A 25613-nucleotide genomic window follows, 5' to 3' on the forward strand; every position below is an offset into this window, starting at 1 on the left:
GATGAGGAGGAAGGATGCTGAGGAGGGGAAGACAGCTCCATGGGTCAGAGCAAGAACGACAGTGGAACTGCAAACCAGAAAGAAATGGAAGGTAATAAAAGCTCATAAGGAATATATAAAATGGTCTCACCTAAGCTGCTGACAACCATACCAAACTGATAGCAAAAGAGCCTCTACGAAGCACTCCCTTTCCTGCTGTCATTTTCAAACCAATACATTACAGCCATGCATTTAAGCGTCCTTTTATTTGACCTTATCCTAAGAAGAACCTACTATCACACCGATGTTTTAAGAGATCTAATAACAAACTATTTTCAGTCTAAAATATAAAGGAAGAACTATAATAATCTCAAACCTGAACGTTATTTCTAAATTGAAACACAGCAATATTGATGTCCTTTTATCTCTTTCAATTTTGAAGCCATAATCTGAGAAGCTGCCTGGTTATACATTACTTGGCAAAGCGTGCACCCACCATGCAATATAAATAATAAATGGCAAAGCCATTAAAACCTCAAGGTTTCCAAGACTCTCATTAAGTAGTTACCTTGTTTCATGTTTTCCTCCATTTCTCTGCTGTTTAAGCTTTACTGCAAGCAAGGCAGTGAAAACCTTGAAGATGTGAAACCACACTTAACAGCTAGACATAAAGTTGTATCTTTACCCAAAGCAAAAAAGCAAATTTCATGGGGCAACATTACATTTCACAAACACATATTTAAATCATCAAGATAACTTAACTGAGAGTTTGAATAAATTACTAAAATTTACTCAATTGCTACCATCAGAGCTTTATTTTATCACACTAGTACTTTGTTAATAATTCCAGAGGTTCCCTAGGTGTTGGAGAGCAATCAGATAAAGAACTGCAAGTGTGGCCCTGTCATATAGAAATTTCCCTTCTCTTCTGCTATCTTCTCTTCAAACTAGTTTACTTTTTTCTGAAACAAGAGACACTCACTGCTGCAAAATGTAGCTGTTAGAGTTGCATGGGGCAGCACAGGACCCCTCCACACAGAAACCTCTGCCTTTTACGACAGCTTTCAGCTCTAGTTCCTTTTCTCTTTCTTATCTCATTCGTGAATTCAATTTCCAAATGTTCAGCTTCCGGTAACGGCTGGGGAACATTTCCCCAGCTCTTTTCTGCATTAGCCTTTCCTTCCTCACCGGTATTAAAGAGACACCCCCAGTAATTCTCCCCCAACACACAGCTTGCCCTGGACAATGCTACCAGCAGGCAGGAATAAGAGAAGTGACCTCAGAATTGTGCAGAAACTCTTGTGATAGATCCGAAGCATCTTGCAGGACAGAAAAAAATGGAGTACCTTGAGTATATTCAATGTTTGTCCCATACTTCTTTCACCTTTGGGGCTGTCCTCATTCCTGGTCACTCATTAGAATATCCCTGATAGCATATTCCTCCACAGAAATATTTCCCTCTACCTTTCTCTCAAAACGTCCCACACATAAGACCATATATCTATATGAATTTCTGTTCAAATGATGTGTCTCAGTCAGCTAGTTTTCTAGAGTATGGAAGGGCTGAGGAGGAGACAAGAAAAGAGAAGATTTATGAGTTAGGCTCTGATAGGTATTTTCCTTCTGCAGACACATTTTGTCATTTTTGTTCTCACTAAGGGATGAGAAAAAGAGAAATTATTCAGTGGATCTCATGTTGAAAGAAGAATCAACACTGTAACTGCAACAGTGTGGCCTAGAAGTTCCTGAATTTTAAAGTTTCATCCTGTGCACATCAGAAAAAAAATTCTACTAAAATGCAAGAGGCAAAGCCATCTTATTGGCAGTCACCTGAATATACTCTTTTGCATAATCCAGAATAGTTTTTCTCCTAATTAAATTTTACAATCTCAACATGCTATTATTATCATGCTTCTTTTCCATATATTTATTATTATCTGTTGTTATTTTTACCATTCTGATCAAAATAACATGCTTGCACCCCTGTACTAGCACCCACAGCGAAGTAGGACAGTATCATTAACACTAAGTTTCCCCAGCCTTACTGCCAGTTCAGAGCAGTGATAATTTGCACTGATGGCTCTAGGGTATCCAGCCATCTTAGACAAACAATACCATCCATATCCTTTACTCTTGTTTGGTGTTACAGCTTCCAGGCAGATTGTGTGGACATTTTCTTGTGACAGGTATTTTTCTCCTAATGGAGTAAGAGAAAAACTAGAAACTTCTTTGCTGATGAGTTATTCAGCTAGGCAGCTACTCACCATGACTGACGGCATCAGCAAATACCATCAGTTTTTGAACCATGTATCAATTAGATGCTTTTGGTACACAACAACTTTGAAAATAATTTAAGAAGCACAAATGGCAGTATCTTTGACCACATGAGGTGTTTCATAATAAAAAGTTCCTTTTTCAAGTTGTGCACTTAGTGGTACAATTATTTCTGTATTTAAACAGCTATAGATATACGCATGGATAAAAGTTTTTTCTAACTTCCTCAAAGATGATGAGCTGAATTTTAAATCCTAAAGTAGACAGAAACGCACTTGTCTCTATTTGCAATGTGTAACCTCGATTACAGTACCTTCGGTCTGGGTGGGATCTTGCTGTTTAAATCAGCATACAAAACACAGACCGGAGTCTTTCTGAGATTATGGCAAATAGTTCCTCTCTGGGACATGATAAAGATTCACAATAAAATACAATCTTCGTCTCATAGGCATTTTAAAATGCTACAACAGCAAAATCTCCCTGGGTATGCAGGCACTGGAATTAAGCTGTTGTACTTCACATATTTCCTATACAATTTGAAGAAACAGAGAGAAAAGACATTTATCACTGTTCAGAAAGCAACACGGTGATGCCCATGAATTATTTTCTTAATGTTCCATTTTATAAAGGACCTTATATGTCAATGCAATGCCCAAGTCCTAAATTAAATATGAGTCAACAGGGCTTGGGAAGGGAAAAGCCACAGGATTTGTAGCGAAGTGGAGATCTCTTTCCAATATACCACTCAGTGGCAAGGAGTGCTAATCCTTCAAAGAAATGAAGATATTGAAGAAGCAGAGCAGTGAACCCATAAATACTCTCCTCATGTGTCTTTCTTACCAGGGAGAGTCTATATATATGCATATTATTTTTCAATCAGAGTCTGTAGAATTTTTCTTTAAAAAGAACAAATTGATCCAGTACACTACATTTTTTGTTGGGTCACTTATATTTTCTATTCCTTTACGAACACAACCCAGATTTAAAGTGAAAATATTTTTCCATGGAGAATGGAAAACTTTGACTCTCAGCTGCTTTCCAGTGATTTTTGTTTCTCTCTCTTTTTTTTTCTTTTTTTTTTTTGTCCAAAGTTATTTTTCAAACCAAGCCAAACTGACAAACGGCTTCAGTCAATGAGCAGATATCCTATTTGTTGAGGAAAGCCCTGCTCCACCCAGTTCCACCTTCACTAAGGTGGGGAACCAGATCATCTACAGGGCTGCTTTGGATACAGCTATGAGGAGCTACCCCACCTCTGCCCCATCACAACTGGAGTGGCAGATAGGACACAAAACCCTGGGCAGACAGATAAAATCCCTCTTTTCCTATTCCTGTGAGGCAGTCATGACACTGCAGCCCAACAGCAGGTCAGGAAGTACTGACTCAGTCCCAAATGTCCTGTGAAAGCCTAGTATCTGATACAAGAAAAGGAGAACATGGCCTGTGTTTCCAGCTCATTAGCAGGAAAACAGTTCCTCTGCGCATGGAAAGCACTAAAAACATGTTCCAGCTGTAAAGAGGAGGTGGATATATTATTTTTAGATACAAATGCATGTTTGCATTTGACTGATTCCTCCTAGATTTATGAGTCTGTTGCTGTTGCTCCCATGCCAGGAGTTGTATTCTGTCTTCAGTTTTGCAGGGCTCTTCACTGACTTCAGTAAGATTTTTCAGCACCTTCCCATGGGTGTTGCCTCCATATCTGGGACACCCCACTCATCTCACCCAGCAGCAGCAATTTATTTCCTGTCCTACAGCTTTCCCCTTTAATAACTGAAAACATGCACAGAGTGACCAATGCAGAGCCCTCTGCTTCATCTTGCAGCATCTAAATACCATTTCTTTTTTTTTATTAGTAAATATTTTTAATTTTGTGAAATATTTTGCATCAGCATTTCACTACAGTCTGCTCTTTTTCATGAAAGGGCTAAGAGTATGAAAATCAGCTCATTTCTGAATGCACTGTACTCTCCTATCTTCCCCATCTCTTTCCTTCCCCTTTACTCATCCTCTTTTGTACTTTAAAAAACATATGATGATGATTTTTACTGTATGATTCTATCAAGTAGATAGCTCTGCTCCATTCTACACAGCTGTATTTTAACTGAAAGCAGAAGGAAATGGGATTAAAAAAAAATGGTAGCATCATAAAACATGATGGAGTACACATTAGGTTCTGTGAGCAGGGGGAGAGAAGCAACACCACTAGACTTACTTAAGTAAGTCTAGTGACTTTCAAGAAGACTCTCAAACATTTTATAACCATAACAGTATTCAGTCCAAATTCTTTTTTTGGTTTCAGTTGAGGAAGCAGATTCAAAACCAGTAACATAAAAAAGCTCTTTTTGACCTACTGCATGAGCATTGCCTTCAGCTTCTCAGCTAAGTAAATCTGGACCTCATGGTCAGGACTGAAGCAGAAATCCCAACTCTTGCTACCAGCAAGTAGGCAGGTACCTCCCAGTCCCTCCTGGCCCTTACATCTCTCCTCGATGGAGTTTCCCACCACAGGAAAACAGGGGGGCTCCACATCTCCTATCAGCTCAGCAGAGCTTCCCCAGCCCAGTCCCTACCCTCTGAAGGCCCTCTGGCCCCATTTCACAAGGGCAAAATGCTCCTGTGTGACAAGCCAAAGGGGAGGAAAGCGATGCACACTGGAGTTCCTCTACATGAGAGGTTTCAGGGCGTGATCTGCTTTTATCAAGACAATCAAACACCCATCTGCTGAGCACCCATCTGCACTCCTGATGGCACAATCTAACCTACATTTGCTAGAGGTTTTAACTTTACACCTGCAGCAGTGAGGGCGGATGTCTGTGACTTTGGCTACAAAGACCTGAAGTCCCATTTGCTTCAAAAGTCAAGCTGTTCACAGGCTTAAGGGCCAGTTGTACAGATAGTGTTCAAACCAAATCTATGTGCTGAGGAAAACACTATCTGACAAAACCAGCAAGTCTACTGCTCTTACAGAGCAAAAAGTTCAGCCCAAAGGCTCCTGTTCACAGTATAACCACCTAAAATGTCTGCAGACATTTACAAGTTACAGATCATCCACAGTCTCAGCAGAAAGCTCAAAGAAGACAAGGGTCAGGCCTGACCAACTTCAACAGTCAAGATCTTAAAGGCAAATTCGATGACAGACCCACCCCATACCACTGTTTTTAAAGCAGAAGTCCCTACTACAATCAGGCTCCATCATGAATCAGTTTTATTTATTGTCTTCAGAGTAAAATTACATTTATAAAAGCCTAATATAAATGTCCTAACATTCAACAAAGTATATTATAAGCACTACAGGCCAAAATACATTGGCTTTATGAATCTGTGTTTTTCATCACTGGTATCACAATCAGCTTCTTACAGGGATCCACTCTGTAATGTATATAATGGCTTCTTACATCATCACACCCTGCCAAACCGATGCAAATTCAGACTACCACTCTACTCAGTTAAAGACCACTCTGCCCGATTAAATACATCAAACACTTTCCTGAAGGTCAGTAGAAACGTCATGTACAAGACAACTGGCAAATGCGTTGTGCTAGTACAGAGCCTGCACTGCTTTTTTACGGTTACCACAGTTTCCTGTGCAGTTAAGCTGCTCATATGCCCCATGAGGGCAGCTTGCCGTAGAAACAGCAGGTGGTATGGTCTTACCTCCTGGGTTCAAGCGGTGGGTCCAAACTGCCAGAGCAACAGCTCAACTACGGCAAATCCAAGAGGGAGAAACCAACAGAAGAAAAACCAAACTTCTCGTAGGTTGGGTAACTACAAAGCAGTACGTCAAAAGGTTGCTGCGTCACTAGGAAGGTCCTCTTTTTTGTGCAAAACAGCTAGTCAAACCCAACACGGAAAGCCCAAGAGTGAGTGAGCCCAGAGAAGGAAATGAAATAGATTTTGTCTTTATAAGGAAATCTCTGGTCTGCCTCTACTACTACCTACATAGCCTACCTCACTACTCCTAGAATAGCTCCACTGCTGTGACTGCTTCCTCTTAGTTTTACCCCTCTTTGGTTCTGCTCTCTCTCACTAAGCATGTGCATGCACACACAAAACGCCTTCTCTCTCTGGTGATAGGAGCACCATGTTTTAAACTTGCATAACAAGGTCTGCAGTCCCACACTATGCTCAGCACAGGGTTGGCTGCAAAGTCAAGTTGGAGTCAAGTTGGGGCAGTGTCTCAGGGATGGAGACCCCTCAGCATCTCTGGGCAGCCTCTGCCAACGTTTGAGTGTCCTCACTGTGAAAATGTTTCTTCCTTACATGTGGCTGGAATTTCCCTTGATGCAATTTGTAATGTTTTTATTCTCAGTGTGCATGTCTGACAAAAGGCTGCCTCCATCTTCTCTGTAAGCTCCAATTAGGTATGTGTTAGACACCAAGAAGATCCCTCTCAGTCCTCTCTTCTCCAGGCTGAACAAATCCAGCCCTCTCCAGCTCTTCTTGGATCTCATGTGCTCCAGCCCATAACCATCCTGGTATCCTTCTACAGTTTGTCAAAGCCTTTCTTGTACAGGGAAGCCTCAAACAGGACACAGTGCTCCTCATGCAGCCTCACAACAGACACTGATTTCAAGAATACTTTTCCCAGCTACACTGAGGGTCAAGCATAATAGTGCTTGATAGGTGCAGATATTAGCTCTCTTTCAAATCTGATGAGACAGCATTAGAAGCCTTTGCAGAACTGAAAACACAACATCAATAGATGAAAGTGATTCATCAACCCCACGGGGATTTCAAGAAATGCCCTGACTTAACAGCAAAATTTCCACCTCTTTCCACAAGCTGAAGAATCATCCTTCATCTTTTTTAACAACTTCAGTTCTGACTTTTACCTCTGAAAATAGGCAGCTGGAAGAATGACCAAACTGAATCACTTCAATGAAGAAGCTGCCATTTACAATTCATCAGACCAGCTGGACCATCAGTTACATACTGGTGTAGAGAGTTTTTTCATCATCTCCATAGCTGAGATCTGTCCTTGAAGGACATGTACATTTGCTCTATTAAGAATTACACTGAAACGTGTGATTTTATTTTTTGGTGTTTGGTTTTTTTTTTTGTGGTTGGTTGGTTGTTTTTTTCTGCGGGTATTTTTTGGGTGGGTTTTTTTTGGTTGTTTGTTTTTTTTACAAAACAAAACTTGTAATTTTGTTGAACATGTTACAGGCATTTTTTTATGACTTCCTTCTATTTGAAAAATACCTGCCCTATTTCATTATTTCATTACCTGATAGACTCTGCCACAGCTCCTCTTCTTTGTTTTCTAGGATATTTAACACCAGCCTGATGCTTGCCACAACTTTTTTTCTTACAGAACTTTTGAAATACTTAATAATTTCTGTTGCTCTCCACATCTCCCTAAATGCTGCAATACCTTTTCTGAGATAGATAGGGAAGAGGACACCAAATGGTTGCATGCCTTAAATCTAACGTCTTGCACAGGAAAACTAGGGGTGGGGTTTTCCTTATCAGAGATGTTTGCTAAGCACTCTTAATATCCTTTCTTGAGTTACTGTAGTTTATGGAGAAGATAGGTAAGGAACTCAGATTTTCCATCTTAGAGTATGGTATTTTATATTCATGTCACTTAGACTGAGTTCAATACTGTGTCATAAGCACACCGCACTGATTCATACCAATAGGCACCAGATGTGCTGAAAGAGGGCTCAAACAAGCTTAGAAATACAAGGACAGGGAGAATGAGATTTAAAGTATGATGGATTTATAAGGCAAGTATAAACAAAAGATTTTGATAGATTTACCATGAGAACCATGATTCCCTTTCCCTTTTTCTGCCCTATTTCAAGATCTATTGGGATGTCACTGTATACCTAATAATGCTCTCTCACCAAACTTTTTAAGAAGTCTTTACACACAACCCCAGCTGAAGTCCTGTTATAGCAAACCCTATTTAAATTCTGCACTGTGCATCCTTGAAGCATCACACAGATAACAATTTTATAAGGATGTGGACCTGTTGGAGCATGTCCAGAGGAAGGCCCACAAAGATGCTCAGAGGGATGGAGCATCTCTCCAATGAAGACAGGCTGAGAGAGTTGGGGTTGTTCAGCCTGTAAAACAGAAGGCTCTGAGAGACCTTAGGGCAGTTTCCAGTGCCTAAAGAACCTGACAAGAAATATGGAGAGGGACTTTTTACAAGTACACATAGAGATAGGACAAAGGGGAATGGTTTTAAAATGACAGAGGGGAGATTTAGATTAGGTATTAGGAAGACGTTCTTCACAACTGAGAAGTTGTCGCTGCCCAGTCCTGGAAGTGTTCAAGGCCAGGCTGGATGGGGCTTGGAGCAACCTGATCTAGTGGCAGGGGTTTGGAACTAGATGATATTTAAGGTCCCTTCCAACCCAAACCACTTTGTGGTTCTATTGGGCAGCACTGAAATACATTTAACTGGTAGGGTGCAATAGTTAACTCCTACCTGTACTTGGTTAACTTGTACCTCTGTGAAGTTTGTTTGTGGTAATGCTGACAATATGAGATTATGTGACAATGATCTCTTAAATGCAATTTCTTACATGGGGCAGGATACTGTCGGCAGTCATTATAGTATCAATTTCCTAGAATTGTGTTGAACCATAACTCTTCAATATAAATACCTTCTATTTTACAATAAAGTACACTTACTGCTAGCAACAGGCTAGTGTTACAGTAGGATGTACTGTGATACTGAGTTAAATGCCTATTACTGTCCTGCATTAGAAAAATAATACACTTGACTTACAGCTTCATTCTTAGGGCCAAAATACCAATGCAGCTACTTTGTGATCTACTTGCGTGAAAGGCAGAAGAGGTACAGAAGGGGAGGGCAAAGACATTAGGAAACAGCTGAAATGATTGTCTACAAGTTAAGCACCATATATTAGCATGCACTGTGTCTAATCACTCACAGAGGGAGAACTATAACTATAAAAAGACCATGCCCCTGAGCCACAGCTGAAGAGGTCAAAACCAGTCCTTTCTCCTATGCTGTCACCACTAAAACACTTCAAAAGCCTTTCCCCTTATTGTCCAAGTGCCTGTGGGACCTTTCTTTCCACCTACCTTTTGCCAGGCTGAAACTTTCATCCTGCTGCACATGCAATGCAGCCAAGCTTCTCTGCAGGTCAGCCAGACTGTGTCACGGTGGACTCCAAACCCTTCCACCACTTTTCTCCTCCTCTCCTGCAGCCTCTGCTCTCCTCTGCCTTTGTGTCAGCCCCACAGCTCTGAGCAGCAGTATGAGTTCACTCCTGCCTCCTTGCCTGCCAACAGGCTCTTACCTTCCTCCCCTTCACCCTTGAGTGCCATGGGGAGCCTTAGGAAGGGTGGTGACTACTCACTTTCTCCCATCATCAACCTCAGATATTGCTTATCAAGGTGAGCAGCAACCCAAAAAGCCTGTGGAAACCATGGAACCTGTTTCCACTAATGAATGGGAATTATACTGGGGGGAACTGGGGCATCTGCCTAAGAAGAGGTACAGCAGCATCTTACTTGGCAGTACTGTGTTCTGGCAGCCCAGAGAGGTTATACGGGGATCCCCAACTGAGAAGGGAGTTGGGGTGTGCTACAAGTGAACAGTTTCCCTGTGGGAACTAGGGAAGGGTATTCCTGTGGTGGCCTGTTCTGGCACGACCACCTCTTGACTCTTGCGTTTGCCCACTGCAGTCTCCCAAGACCTTTCCCTTCTTGCAGCCTGCTTCTACTTCAGGGAATGAGTTTCTCCAAAAGCCATTATTTCATAAAATCACATTCATATAATGCAATGCCTTCTTTGCCACTGCTGACAGTCATGGGTTTTCATGGGTTGTGGACATGTCCTCTATCCAAGAACATACACAGGATGGGAAGGGCATGGTGGGGAGCAGAGAAGGGACAGCAGCACTCATCTTCCAAGCTGAGAGTGGAAGCTTCCTGCGGACCCTGCGAAGTATCTTTGTTATAATGAAAGCACAATTTTAAATGAACCCTTTGAGGGGAACCTCCCAGTCCATAAAAAATTAGGGCAGATAAAAATGAATGGAAAATATATAAAAGTGACCTCATTCAAACAAATATCTTGCTCTTACGTAAGTACATAGGACCCTAATTCCTACTACACTTTGATGTGATCTGAATTACACCTTTCTTCTGTGTGACCCTGTTGTTGTTCCTGTTAAAAACAGTGACACTTCTTGTAGTGACTAGGAACTGAAATGCCTGCCTCCTTTCTGAGCTTGGAACTTAAATGCTGTTGAAAGGTAAATGAGTCCTTGTGAAGCAGAAGTCATTACTCTGATGGCATGTGCTCAGGTGGGGGGAGGTAATTTGACCAGATGCTGGGACTATGTTAGCAACGTATCCTGAAATGCCACATGTGATGCCTGCAGGAGAATACTAAAGACTATGGACTTTGCAGAATGCCTGTGAAAATAACACCTTTTACTCTGTTTTCTTCCCACATTACATCTGCCAGAAGAAGCCCTGAGAATGCAAAGCAACAGTGGGTGATCCCATAGAACTTGTCAGAACTTGGATACTGGGAGCTTTTGGGGTGGAATCACGATTATCATAAAATATTTGTTGGTGCAACAGAGCATCTCACTCTCTGTCTCAGTCTGTCCATGCAGAAATGACTGGGGCAGACCTATCCCTGCAGAGCGTCGCCTCCCAGATGAGTCCACCACTGTGTTCTCCCTCCCTGAGACATGGGATCACCAATCCCCATGCAACCACCACCCTCCATGCCAGGACCCACATGGACCTCTCTATCATCATTCCCAACAATGCTCTGCACAGCTGCTGCATGGAGCTAGAGGAGGAGGAAGGAGGTAGTATGGAGGAGGGTGATGGCCCATGCCTACATAGGTGGGAAGAAAATGAAGGGAAACTTGCCACACAGCAGAGCTGGGTGTGAATCAGTAACAAGGCATTGACACTTGGGTAGGGAGGGTCATCTAGGTTTGTATATTGGCACATCTGGAGATACAGGAATGTAGAAAGAGAGATCTCTTGCTCTGAAAAGCATGGGTCTGGTGGGGTCATTCTCAGAAGCAGTGACTCTCCAAACCTCACCCTCTCCTTTGCAGAATGACCAGGAGGGTAATGTCCTGTTAAATCTAAGTTGGGAGACTAGTTTATGATTTTGCATCCTTGTGCAGCTCACAGTTTCCAAATTCTTAACTCTTGAACACCTGCCTTAGAGTCTTCTAAGGAAATCTGTATTTCAGTTCCACTGTCAACCCATGTTATTTAGCAATCAAGATGAGCCACAAAGATCAAATAAGCTATGAGTAGACTGCTGCCACAAAGATCGAATAAGCTATGAGTAGACTGATGCCACAAAGCAAAGGAAAATATCACTTCTAAGCAGGAGTACAACCTACAATCAGCCTAGAAAGATCTACATTTCCCCAAGTATATGTTCAGGGGCTTAGGAGAGAACAGTGCCTGCTGGCAGAGAAGGAGACGGAGTAATGATCAACTTCTGGTCCTGAAGCAGGTTTTTCCCACAGCAGAAGTAGCCAAACATCCCTATGAAACAGAAGGCAAACAGCTCTGAGGCCATGGATGAACTTTGGGCTGTCAGACTTTGTACCAAATTCCCGAAGTCATTTGCTCCACAGAGATCTCCTGCACTGAAGTGGCTGTGTGTCTGAGTCTTCATTATGGCCCAGGCCCTTGCAGTAAGAGCTCAGCCTTAGTTAAAAGGTGTAAGGAGCAAGATTAATTTCCTGCAAGCAGTCTGAACTTTGAAGGAGAGGCATTTAAGTGAAAAATGAAATACCAGGGGAAAAAAAGACCCTGTAAAACGAAAGCAATGATAAATAAATAACAGGAAAGTGTACACCCCACTACAAATTTAATAGGCTACGCCCAGACATGAATTATTGAGCAGAACCAGCCATTTGCTGCAATGGGGAGTACTAGTGAAATATTAATCACAGTGCATGAGTTAATCTTAGGTTTTACTTTGTGGGGGAGAGAGAAGAAGAGGTTGGAGTGCCCGGCCACTGCTCACTGAGAGGCTGGCCATGATGCTCAGCCAGCTCCCAAGCCTGACTGCAGTGACAGGAGGGTGCACACTTCCTTGTTGTTTTTTTTCTTTTGCATTCCTGTGAAAACCAGAGTCTTGGTTAGACCCAGACTCAGCCCCAAACCCGTTTCCTAATTTTTGTACTGTTTTTTTTTAGGAAATATTTAATCTTTTTGATGAGAGTAGAGTATGAAAATGTGACATTGGTGGCTTAGCTGGCCTGAGGCTTACAGGAGTAAAAAGCATGGAGGAACAGATGGAAAAAAAGACTTTATTTTTAATTATAATTATTATGACAGTTGTTTTTGCAAAGCTGGATGGAAACAAAGTCATGATTTTTGAGAATATGGATCTGGCAGAAGCTTTCTCATAGTTAACCAACCTTCTCATTTATTTGTTACACTCACCGCCTCAATCTCACTTGATGTTTGGTGAGTGAACTGTAAGTAGGTGACTCTGGCACAGTATAAAACCGGGCCTCCCCCCTTTGCCAACTACATGGGCGCAGAGCTCCACCATGCACCCAGGGTGCCTGTCACGGCAAAGATAAAGCACTTCTGCTGGGAACCCAGGCACCACCATCCCAGTGTTAGAATTTCTAGTACCTGTCTTCTTGCTGCAAACTGGTGCAATGGCAGGAAAAAAATTGCACAGCTATAAATGAAGCTGCTCTCCCAAATAAATTCCCCACAGGCAGCTCTTTGCCAAGAAAAAGAGATAATTCAATTTCCTTTAGATCCAGATGGAAATGGAGGACTGATCAAAATGTCATGTGCATGCAGGCTCACTCGCATGCATACCTTCTTGAATAGTCTATCACTATGTTTTGATTTCATATCTTTTTTAATGTTGGAAATTTTAACCTCCCAGGCTGTTTGCTTTGCTTTTAGCTTATTTTACTTTTTTTTTTCCACTCAGCTTCTTTAAAAATTTTAGTTCTGTATCTCTTCCTTTTTTTTTTCACGTTTCCCTTTATTCTTTTTCCCTTTGCATAGTCTATATTTTTTATCTTTCTCCCTCTACCTCTTGCCATTTCCTCAGTCCCTGACTCCAACTCTAGCAGCTTTTGCTTGTTCTGCCCTCATCAGTGCTCTTCTTACAGCATTATTCATAATATTTCTAATGGCACTCAGCTCACATTCAGCTCAGAAGCCCCACTTCTTTTTGCAGGCTCTCGCCTGCATTTTCCAAGCCTGGGGGTCAGTGGTGTGAAATTCTGCACAGAAACTGCTGCTCAGAAACCCATACAAGCAGTTATTAGTTCCCCAATGATGGGAAGTTCACCTTCACCAGGAGGAACTTGATGTGTTTCTACAGCACACCCAAAAAAAAAAAAATCTCAGTACAGAATCTGGAGATCAAATGCCCAAATTGAGGGGGTTTTGTTTCCAACCTTGCCGTGGTTGTATTTGCAGAGCCAGCCCTTCTTCTGGCTCTGCATCAAGGGGACTCACCACACTCCCTGTGGGTGAAGGATGGAAGCCAGCACTAGGCTGACCATGTGCTGCGCTGGGTGATAGCCTTTCACTCGGAATGTATCCTGCATCGACTGAAGCTGCAGGAAGACAAAAAAAAAGATAGTGTGGTTTGGTTTTTTTGGGTGGAAATTAAACACAGAGGTATCTGACATCAGTCTTTCCACAAAGGTCCTAAATCCATAAAATTCTTACCTGGTACATCTCCATTTTTGGAAAAGGAATGAGTACAAGGCCACTGTCTTTCCTGGCAAATCTAGTCCCAGTAATGGTGATTAAGAAAACCTCCACGTCAGAGCTTGTATTTGGGATGAATCCCTTCCATGACATACATAAACTAACAATTATGAGAGGAAAAAAGCTTGGGAAGGGGGAGACATTTCTGTCTCTCTCTGCCTGCAAGCAATCATGCACCCTGATTACAGCTGGTCTTGGCTGTAATTCTGCATCAGACCAAGCCCCATAAAACCCCAGTTACAATTCCTGCATGTTTTCAGTATCAGCTTTGCTCATCTCAAATAAGCAAACCTAAGCTTTTCCTTGCTTTTTTTTTTGCTCCATCTTACTGGTCAGATACCTTCCTGTCCTAGTTCTTGGCGTAGATAACCTCTTGGGAGCTCAGCTAAGGTTGAAAAGATACGGATGTGCTTTGTAGGGCAACTGAAGGGTATTCAACCAAAGCCATGTTCAAACTCTAGAAGTCTATATAGAACTTTGCTTTGACAGTAACAGTGCCCAAGACTGTGAGGCTTTGCACACCTGAGCAAAAGTTTGAGGCAACCTAAACAAGTTTTAGGAAACAACATGTTTAGCTAACATGTTAAAAAGCAACAAAGCTAGAAAACTAAAATATGGTCAGGAATCCCCTCTCTACTGGGTAGTTAATTTAGCAATCATACAGAAGGCATATATTGTAAAAGAGAAAACAATAATTTGCTGACTGCTTGAAGTGAAAGATCTTTGGGGAATACAGATGTAAGATTCACCACTAGAAATTGAAACTCCACAACTGTATCTTGTGTGTGCGTGTGTGTGTGTGTGTGTGTGTGTGCGCTTGTTGCTGGCACCGGGATTGCCAATCCTGCTCTTCTGGGCATGTTCCCACCAAAGCAAGTGGCAAAGACACACCTGGCAACCACTGCCATGGACAGATAGGCCATGGAGTCCACTCCAAAAATCAGCACCAGGTACAATGAGCCACATTACTGCTCAAGGATGAAAAAGGCCTCAGCCACTGTGAAGTGCTGGACAGAAATCATCTTTCCTCGCACCTCAATTTTGCAGAGAGGAAGAGGTAATGCAGCTGGGGATTTTTCTTCCAGAATGTTTCTGGGTTCTCAACTTTTTTTCCCTTTTCACATTTGTGTCTTCTTTGTTCCCAGGGGTGGTTTCTAAAATAGCTTCTGGAGCCTCTGGGCACTGTGGTTCCAGGAGTGAAGAAAGAGGATAAGAAAGAAAGCTTACCCAAACGGTATGTACTCCCACAGATGAGACATAGAGGGAGGTAAGAGTAACCAGATATAACAGATAGATAGACAGAAGGTTTGCTCTACCACCATCAGTCAGAGAGCTGCTAAGGGTAGGGGGAAGAAGAAAGCAGAAGCACATTCAGTTTTTCTTTCATCCCCTTTGCTAGCCAGGACTGAAGGATAGCCACACAAGAGAGGTGGGATGAGGTGGAGATAAAAGATCAGGACAAACCATCAGATAGCTCAAAGGAAAGACAGTTTAGTGTCATGAGTGGCAGAAGCAGCCTGCCTGCTGGTTAAACTTGCTTTGGCTGGTTTAATGCTCCTTCAGGCATTTCTTTGCCTTTTCCCACTTGTGAGTTACAAGTTTTCACAGGAGCAGCAATGAGTTTCCTACATGACAGTATCTCTAAATCCTTTTCTAAGCATTAGGGTAGAAAGTATCTATGTTCTTCACAGCATTACTATTACATAACTGAGTAGTGTGTAATGAAGTACCTGTTTTAGCTGTCAGAATCACTGAACAGCCAAGCCACAGCAAAGACAGGCAAAGATCTCACAATGAAGAAAATCCCACCAGTTTGCCTGGTTCCTCTCAGCACATGAACTGCTCCCGCAATTGCAACATAAAGAGGAAGAAAAACTTGGGGGTGGCTCTGATGTCCTGCAATGATCCCCTACAAACCATCTTCTGACTCATTTCACAAAGAGGTAACTCCTGTGCAGCACACTGATACTGCAAGTTCATCCTAGACTTCATGCTGCAGGATCTGGCTTGCAAATCACATTTAAACAAGAGGGTTTGCAGGTGCCTTTGCAAAGAGCAGGTTTAGTTCAGCCTGTTTACATTTCCTCTGTAGTTTCAGCTATATGTTGTAACCTCTGTTTCCTCCACGGCCGAAGAGCTGTTACCTTTTGGTTTAAAAACAAGTGCATTTCCACACCACAGTAACATTTCTCTTCTTAAAGCTCAGGGACACCTTTGGCAGGTGCATTTCTGGCCACAGCCGCATGAACGAGGCCCTGTGAGGACAGCTGGCATGTGAACTGTGCTGCTATGCCCAAGGGTATGTTCCAGCAATGACTGCAAGAGATGTTGACTTACGAATGAGAGGGAAATTACTATGCATTTATTAAGATCCCTTGCACCAGCTTCTCTGCAGCCTCCCCTCAGAGCTTTGTGGGCTTCCTTCCCAGCACACAGATATCTGCAGCCACAAACTCCAACTCTTACTAAAGGCCATCTTTTCACCAGGTCTTGCTACCTGCCCTTGCAATGTAAGTCAGCATGTAAGCAAAGACTGTGTGCTTCTGTCCAAAATTACTGTGACATACCACTGCATGGGTTCTGTGCGCCAGGGCCAACGCAGGAGAGTCCTCAAATCCCACCGCAAGAAAGGCTCCAAGAGGAAGGATGACAGGATAAATACATGGCAGGTACATGGTGGTCACAGCCTAAGGGGATACCTCTCTTGCCTCTCCTAAGATTTCTGGTTATCATTGGTTGCACAAAACCATTTAACTAAGGGCATGTAGACAGTGAAGGCAGAGTACTGCAGAAATACTTGAGTTTGCTTGCAGAAGACAGCTTAAATGCTGGTAGCAGCTGAGCTGCTGCTGACTGATGTATTCTACTTCAAAAAACAAAACAAAAAAACCCAAACAAAACAAACACCCCCCAAAATAAACAAACAAAAAAAATACAACAAGAAAACCCCACAAACACAAAAAAAAAAACTAAAAAAAAAAACAACAACCAACACGGGACATATTTTTAATATATCTATCTATCTGCGAGAGCTCTCCCATGGTTTGAAAAAACTGTCTAACCATCAGGCAGTCCTTCAGTCCTTCCTCTTCCTATCCACATGCACCATGTCATTGTGAAAGTAGATGTGGATGAAGTCGCGACACTGGGATGCAAAGGAGAGCTGCAGACAAAGCTGAATGCTTGGGCACTCACAGCTTTGCAGCAAGGGCAGCTGGAGTTCCCTGAACACCAGTGTAAAATGCCAATACTCACCCACAGGCTGCTTTTGAATTGGCTTGACAAATTGTTTTCTCATTTATGTCTGCAGCATCCACATTAAAATACTTGGGCTCACTGGTGTATCACAGCTTAACTGAACGAACACCCCAAACCAAAAGAAGACTGGATATCAGATTGGATATAAGGAGGAAATTCTTTCCTGTTAGGGTGGTGAGGCACTGTAATAGGTTGCCCAGGGAGGCTGTGAATACTCCATCCCTGGCAGTGTTCAAGACCAGGTTGGACGAGGCCTTGGGTGATATGAGTTAGTGTGAGGTGTCCCTGCCCATGGCAGGGGGGTTGGAACCTGATGATCTTAAGGTCCTTTCCAGCCCTAACTATTCTATGATTCTAAGACAGGGGAAGGGTGGTATTTCTTTTAAAAAAACCCAAAACCAATTAGTAGTAACAAATATTTTGATTCTTTCTGATACTAGAAATTAGATGTAAAATGCGACAGTCATCCTGTTACTTACAGGAGATTGAAAGTGGTTCTACAGGATCTTTAGTAAGGACATTTTCCTTCTCTGATTACCTATAAATCCCTTTGTCATTTTCTAGGAACTCTCTTTCCTTTGGTATCTTTTTCTGACCTAGCAAATAGACAATATAAGAACTTGTTTGCAATATAAGAATAAAGAAACTGATTACTGCCTTATTCTGTAAAACATTTACCACCATCAATAAGCAAATGTGCAAAACATTAGTTTCTCTTCTTAGGACATATTTATTTTAATTCTTTGTCCCAAATACCCTGTGCACATTGACACCTCCCGTACGACCTAAAACCCAACAACTTTTGCAAATATCAGTCTTCCTACTGACATGCATATTGAAATACAGCTGCTTTTTAAAGTGCTTGCAGTTGGTGTTGGTTATGAGAAACACGCTCTCATAAGCATGGGAGACCTTCCGTGGCTGATGACCCCAGTTCATCGGGGAGCAGCACAGTGTTATTACCTCTGTGCATTGTCCCTCACACCATCTATCCATGTGATGCCTATGTTATCTTTTCACACGCAGCAGACGTTCCCAGGCTTATGACTTGATGGCACCAAAGGTCTCTCCCACCAGGTAGAGGGGAGTCTGTTCCCACACTCAGAGATGGCTTCTTTATGGGAGCAACCCCACCAGCCATCTTGACAAGGCATCTAGCTTTTGGTACCTGATGAAGAGAATGCTTTCCTCTGATTTGTGGTGCTTTTAGTAAAGGGAGATCATCCAAGCTAGGAGTTACTCTGCCCAGCTTTACAACATCCGCAAGCAGTCAGTGAGGATCTCCCTGATGAGCAGGATCCAAGCTGATGGGAAAGCATGCTTATGGAAAATGGCAAAGTGAGTATTTTAAAATAGAGCTGTTAGGAGAAACTAAGGGTTTTTTTTCCAATAATGCATAAACTACTTCATTTAATTCACAGGCAAAAATAAATATTCTGACATTGCTGCTTGTTGTGTGCCCCTGCTCACGCTTCATGTGTTAATCACAGCTCTGATTAACATTCCTTATTAAAGCCAAGCTGGTCAAGTCACTAATATGCAAATGACCTCACTGTGCATGCAAAATGTAATTCAACCTATTTCCACTTCTGATGGCTGGCCTTTGCTGTTTTCCCTAACCCTGAATGGAGCCAGGTGAACTCTCAGATCCAGAACCCAAGGACTTCCATAAACTTCCAGTCTGCAGGTCTTCCAGAAAGCCTGGATGTATCCTCTTCCCTGGCACCCTAAGGAGTATCGTAGAGCTTTCTGCTCCGGCAGGGGGATTGGACTAGATGATCTTTCGAGGTCCCTTCCAATCTCTAGCATACTGTGTGATACTGTGTGTGAGTAGCTGCTCAGCATTTTCCAGAGACTGCTCTATTTTCTTCATGTCTTAAACTGGATAATCTGAAATCTATGTTTTATTTTTAAAACCCTGGCCTGGATAGGCTCGTGACAAAACTGAGGAGCAAGTCATGACTCCTGCCTGTACATAAAGAGAGCAAACATACAGGAGGAAAAGAGAAAAATAGTCTGCCAAAGCTAACTAATAGGAGCCAGTTACATTTGCAGGAGTTTATTATCAGTACTTCATTGTAAGAATCTCACAAACTGAACATTATATTTACGTATGTTTACTCTTTACAGAATGTCAGGCAGGCAAGGACTGTATAGAAAACAACAGAGCACAAATGTTAGAAAAGTTTGCTGACATTTAGAAGCACAGATGCTTTGAAGTTTAAAAGTAGGGTAAAGGTCAAATAATTTCTAAGAAGGTTTTTATATATGGCATAAATTATTTTGGTCTTGTAAATGCAAAGAAGTGTCTGTCTATGAGATAGACTGAAATCTCCTCTTTTGAGTTCTTCCCCTAAGTGATAGAAGAAAAATTATATTTACAACTCCTTGAAGTCATTCAGAAACTTGTTTATATAAAAAATTAGAGAATGCTCTCATGTATCTTTACATAATCATGAAACAAATAAGTTGTTTCTAAAGATACTATTTTTATGTATGTCTTCAGTGATACAACTTGAGACTTCTGCTTAAGAACAGAGAGTGGGGTTTGTTTTTTTCCTTGTTATTTAACATAATAATCATAACAAACTATTATTAAATAAACCCAAACCAACCGACAAAAAAAGCCCAATAACTCTGGCTTTTTTCCCAATTTTTTTTTTTCCACTCAATTCTACTCTGCCCCAGCACATTGGCTCCCTTTTATCTGTACACACAAGAAAATTAAACTTCTTTTTATTTATTTTTTTTTCTGCCCTGAAAGGGATAGGAAATTCAATGCCAACACGGCATTGGTAAAAAGTTAACAAAACCCCCTTCATTTCAAGGCAACATAAAAGCACAGTTACAGGAACTGTAACGAGGAAAGAAATTCCACTTTTCTAAGAAATACAGCTATTCCTGCTTACAGGAACAAAAACACTTCGTAAAAATACTCAGGTCTCTGAAGCAAATATTTTTTTACTGCAGTTTTACAGGGCTTTATCTTTGGGGAAATCAATTCCAGAAAGATGCTGACCTCCTTTTCCAATGAACTTCTGGATTCACTGATTTAAGTGTGATGTGAAGACATGTGCTGCCACTCTGCTGTCCCAGATACTTGGACACTAGAGTTTTAACCATGCTTCTCCATCCTGCCCAGTTTGAACAGGTTGAGAAGGAAGGAACATGGATACATTGGTTGGAAGGGACCTCTGGTGTTCATCTACTCAAATCTCATGCTCAGTGAGTTACATGAAAATGCAGCGCTACAGGAAGGAAAATTCTGATGTAAAAGCATACATGTTTACTTAGCTCATACATATGAGCTAAAACAGTCCACTTCCTGCAGGATAAGGGCTTGCAAGAGCAAAATGAAATGTGCTGACCTTCTTCTGATATTTTCTTTAAAGCAAAAAAAACATACAAAACAACTTCTGTGGCTTCCTGAAACAGTAATGGTCAAGGGCATCCAATCACAATCAAATAAAGGTCTACTAGTGCTAAAATACCACAACAGGAAAGGAAGAGTAAATATTGAAGGTTCAATAATGAAAATCAACACAGATACAGAAATTTTAAGCTAAGGAAATACGTAGATATTGATTCAGAATAAAACTCTAAAAAAAATAAGTATAAGATGATCACAATAGAAACAGGTTAAACATAACTAAAGAAAATTAAAAAAAATAAATAAGGTTTATTCAAAATGCTGATGAAGTGGACTAGCTATCTTTCCATAAGAGAGAAGGAAATTGGAATAGTTGTATTCCCCTAAGTGAGAAGGAAATGAATGCACTGTAAATACTATGGGTCACTAGGTCACTAGATAGGGTAGGAAGGAAAAGAGCAAGACTACAGACTGCACAAGTTTACACAGGGAGTGTTCCCCTCCCTAACACTGAGCATCCACTCAGGCTCCTAAGCCCGTATGCAGTGGGACGAACTTCAGGGCTCCCAAGAGTTGAGGCACTCTCCAGAGGGTCTCTGCCCAAAGGCAGCACAGTGTGTGTCTGAAAAAAAGCAAAATACTGAGAGAATGAAAGTAGATTCTTTTCTTCACAGAGTCCACCATCAATTCAGAAATCCATCTCTCAAGTCCACCTTGTAATGATATTACCAATTTGTGAATTTTCCAGTTGTGTGCTCCCTATGTTGCCAATACTAAAGGTCAGTAGGAGGACTAGCAGCATGTTCCTAGCTTCTTCTTGATGAAAGTCATTCCATTTTATTAACCCACACTGTTACAATTGGTATTTTTTTATTCAGCCTTCAAAAACATCAATGAATAGACTATAATAGCAAGCAAGAGAGTGTAATTTCTGATTAATGATTGTATTTTCATGAGAAAACCTGCAGGTTACCTGTAAAATAAATAAATTCATAAATACATAAATAAATAGGTCTGGTTATTTAGCAATAGCACTGGTTATACATGTGCATGCAGAGAAGTAGAAGACATCTATCTCTGAGTTCTCTTGAGCTCCCAACACAGCCCTGCCTACGGTTCCTTGCTGCTCATTTCTCTGATTTGGCATGGATAATTGGAGGGTATTAGTGTTCTGAGGATTTATTTTTTTAGCAAGGGCTACCTGAAGTGTGTGTTGCACATGAGAAAATTCATGAACTGCAGGTCTGTCTTAGAGATGATGATGGGATGCAAGAGACAGAAATGGTTAATGGTGAGGAAGCACCACGTGATATGGTAATGTGGGAAAGGAAGTTTCATCTTGGCTTCTAATGCTGAAATAACATCTATAGCATACACCATTACTGGACTGTCACTGTTGCTGACCTTCTCACTCACAGTTAGTATGTCTTAAAAATTGTTAAAGGAATAAAGGGGATGATTTTGGAAGCAGCTGATGGAAGAACCATCCAACCAGTCACCCAAGGCAGATCATCAATGGAGATCAATGCCAGACACTGCTGGGGATGTGGGCCAAAGTCCCTCCCTCACATCAGACACCCACAAGCCTTTGAGTGAGATGGTGCGCTAAGCACAGGTCTTGTAACTGTTTTTTTATGCTGAAACAAAAAAATATACACCTTGCTCTCACAAACACAAAGGACACCTTGCTCCTCTCATCTGAAATGAGGAAAATCATAGTCCCAGTGAAGCCTGGAGAAGTTTTGCCAGGAGCTCCTGTAAGAGCAAAATTTCATCCCACTCGCAGAATACAGGATACAAAACTTCCTCAGGAGAGGAAGCCTACATTACACTCTGGTATTCAACAGGAAGGGTTTTCAGTCTGGGGTCCACGTACTACTTAGCATTGGCTTGTACTCCGCTGCAGAGCCAGGAGACAGCACTGCGGGAAAAGCTTCCCTTACCACCCCTGCCAGTGAGTACCTGGCAGAAGGGACTTGGCCAAGCCCAAGCTCAGTACCATCATCTGCAGCACGTGTGCCAACCCAGTGTCCCACCCTCCAAACACTCAGCTTTGTGCATGTTAACTACTAACCCTGCTGAAGTCAGTGCTTTGGAGAATAAAGATTAAATATTTTGGCAAGATTTTTTTGGACTATCCCTATTGCCAGTCCTAAAGTTCCACATTTATCTCCAATGGAAGACTGCAACACAACATTTTGCTGTCAACGGCATGAACATATACAAACTTTTTTTCAGTGAGGATTCTGGTATCCTTAAGATATCCTTCTAGCCTTCCTCAGAGTGTCATCTTCAGTGCAGGCACCTACATCTGACCAAGGGAATTAGGAGTGTGTCTGGCCTCCCAGATCTGAATGCTCACCCTCGTTGTACCCAACTCCAAACCCAAAGGCAGGCATAAGCACCCCTGTTCTGCCTCCCACAAAAAGAGGTGCCAGGGTGGGAAGAGGTCCCACCAGTCCCCAGCACCATGCAGTGCGCGGCCACATCATGGTGGATATGCAACCATCACTACTGCGAAAAGACAGTAACACGAGAGGACCTGCTCAAATGAGCCTACAGCCTAATGGGAGAGAGCTCACGATTTCACACGGTGTGCACATAACGTGTATTTCTTCATCAAGACATTTCGCTTTGAATTTCACCACTAAGCACATAAGCCAATGATAAAATAAATCACTTGGGCACAATATTGATCCTTGGATGACCATTGCATTAAAAAAAATATAAATGCTTTGGTGTGTTACATAAATAATTCCCCTCTGGCATCTATTACACCCGCTGCAGCCATACCTTTCATTTAATTTACACAGTTTTGAGGAAGGACATCCAAATTTTTCCCTCAGCCTAGTCCACTCACTTTACACAGTGGAGTATGTGCAAAGGAAAAGCAGAAGCAAGAGAGGGGAACTGATTGCTGCCAGCCTGGTAGGGAAGCATTACCCTTGCAGACAGGGGACAAACAGCAGAGTCATCTGCAACATGCAAACCAGCTTCTTCATTTCCATAGGGAAGCAAAAGAAATGCCCTTCAAAAATTGTCAAAACTATTACCACTATAAAGAAGTTGTCCTTAGCGGGATCCTATGGACCAAAATGAATTTAAAAAATAAATATTAACGTTAAATGTATCCACTAAGCAGTTTTTGACATAGAAAACGATGCTGAGTGGTCAGTCTGTGTAAGGCAGATGCAGACTGCTCATCAGTCCCTAAATGCAACCTAATGAGACCATTTTCAGCTAACAGAGATGCTAAAACTGCCTCCAGTTCGGTATCCCAGCCTTCCCTATTTCATCCAGTCCCTGCTCTGCCCTGCTCCACATTTCCAAGTCACTTCCAACAGACTCTATACCCATGCGAGATTTCTACAACGCTTGATCAAACGGGGGCTTGCTTGAACCAGGAGTGCAGCGCCGGGTCCACTGCTGAAATTAGTTATACTTCCGCGACTAATTGGAAGAGGTTTGGCCCAGCTCGACCCCGCTCGGCAAGAAGAACACCATGTTTGCACCTTATCCCACCCGGGCTCCGGGCAGGGCGTGTGACCCACAGCACCGGCGCCCCGCTTCCAGCCCCTCCGACGATGCACGGTTCCCCTCGCGCGGCTTCACGCCCGCCCCCCCCAGCCCTCACACCGTCTCCGCTAGCCCCGAGAGAGGAAACCATCATCATCATCGCCATCATCACCAGTTAATTGCAACGAGAGGGTAGTTACCAGCGAGGAGCGGCGCCGCAACAGGCGATGCGGGGCAGCGGCGGGCGCGCTGCCGCAGACCCCTCGCGTGCTCCCGCCGGCCGTGCCCCGCCCACCCCCGTGGCCACGCCCCCTTCTGTTGGCCTCGCGTGCTGCAGCGGGGGCAGGCTCGGAGGCGGTGGCTAACGCGGCGGAAGGTGAAGGGGAGCCGGCACCCCGGATGCCGTGGGCTGTCCGCGGGCTGCCGTGTCCTTACGCCAGGGTGCGGGACGCCATCCTGGTGAGCCCCGAGTGCCAGAGGTTTGTGGCAGAGGGGGGCCCGCGCCGCCCCTGTGGAGAGAGGAAGGTGAATCTGCTGTGGGCCGTGGCCCAGAGGGCGGCTCCGCTCCCAGCCTGGGGGCCGGCAGCGGTGTGCCCGCGGCAGCTTGTAGGGACGGGCAGCAATGGCTGAATCAGAGAATCATAGCATCAGCTAGGTTGGAAAAGACCTTTAAGACCAAGTCCAGCCATTACCCCAGCACTGCCAAGTCCAACACCATATCATGTCACTAAAGGCCTCATCTACACGGTTTTTGAACGCTTCCAGAGACGGTGATTCCACCACTGCCCTCGGCGGCCTGTTCCAATGCCTGAGCACCCTTTGGGGAAGAAATTTTTCCTAATATCCAGTCTAAACCTTCCCTGGTGCAGCTTGAGGGTGATTACCTCTTTCTTGTTCTATCACTTGTTACTTGGGAGAAGAGACCAACCCCCATCTCACTACAACCTTCTTTCATGCAGTTGTAAAGAGTGATAAGGTCCCTCCTGAGCTGCCTTTTCTCCAGACCAAACACCCCCAGGTCCCTCAGCCATTCCTCATCACACTTGTGCTCCAGACCCTTCTTCACCAGCTTTGTTGCCCTTCTCTGGACCTGCTCCAACACCTCAATGTCTCTCTTGTAGTGAGGGGCCCAGAACACAGGATTCAAGGCACAGCCTCACCAGTGCCAGTACAGGGGAATGATCACTGCCCTGGCCCTGCTGGCCGCACTATTGCTGATACAGGCCAGGATGCCATTGGCCTTCTTGGCTGCCTGGGCACAAGCTGGCTCATGTTCAGCAGCCATCAATCAGAACCCCAGGTCTTTTTCTCTTGGGCAGCTTTCAGAGTGAGGAGTCCCCAGCATGTGTGTACAGTGTTCACAGATGCTGTGGCTGAGCTACTGCACATTAGATCAGAGGCAGAAGCCAAGTCTGGGCAAGGGTTCCTATGTTCTGTCTGTGTCAGACAGTGCTGTGCAAGGCACCTGTAAAGGTGTAAAAATGGT

The 25613-nt window shown here is 43.0% G+C and overlaps 1 protein-coding gene across 2 annotated transcripts in view; it reads right to left on the reverse strand.

The window, feature by feature from the left end:
- The window catches only part of LCP1 (lymphocyte cytosolic protein 1), a 46228-nt gene extending 21881 nt beyond the window's left edge, over nucleotides 1–24347 (reverse strand). The window contains exon 1 of one of the 2 annotated variants that reach the window (XM_061457337.1): nucleotides 24328–24347. The gene's annotated coding sequence lies outside the window, so the exon portion shown is untranslated. Of the gene's footprint in view, nucleotides 1–5910; nucleotides 6219–24327 lie in introns of those variants that run through there. The other variant, XM_061457336.1, reaches the window with a different exon arrangement.
- Between the last annotated feature and the right edge of the window lie 1266 nt (nucleotides 24348–25613).

The sequence above is a fragment of the Pezoporus flaviventris genome, unplaced genomic scaffold (genome assembly GCF_033815535.1).
Source record: "Pezoporus flaviventris isolate CSIRO_AGI_PZ_B2104156 unplaced genomic scaffold, CSIRO_AGI_Pfla_v1 ptg000025l, whole genome shotgun sequence".
NCBI classification, from domain to species: Eukaryota; Metazoa; Chordata; class Aves; order Psittaciformes; family Psittacidae; genus Pezoporus; species Pezoporus flaviventris.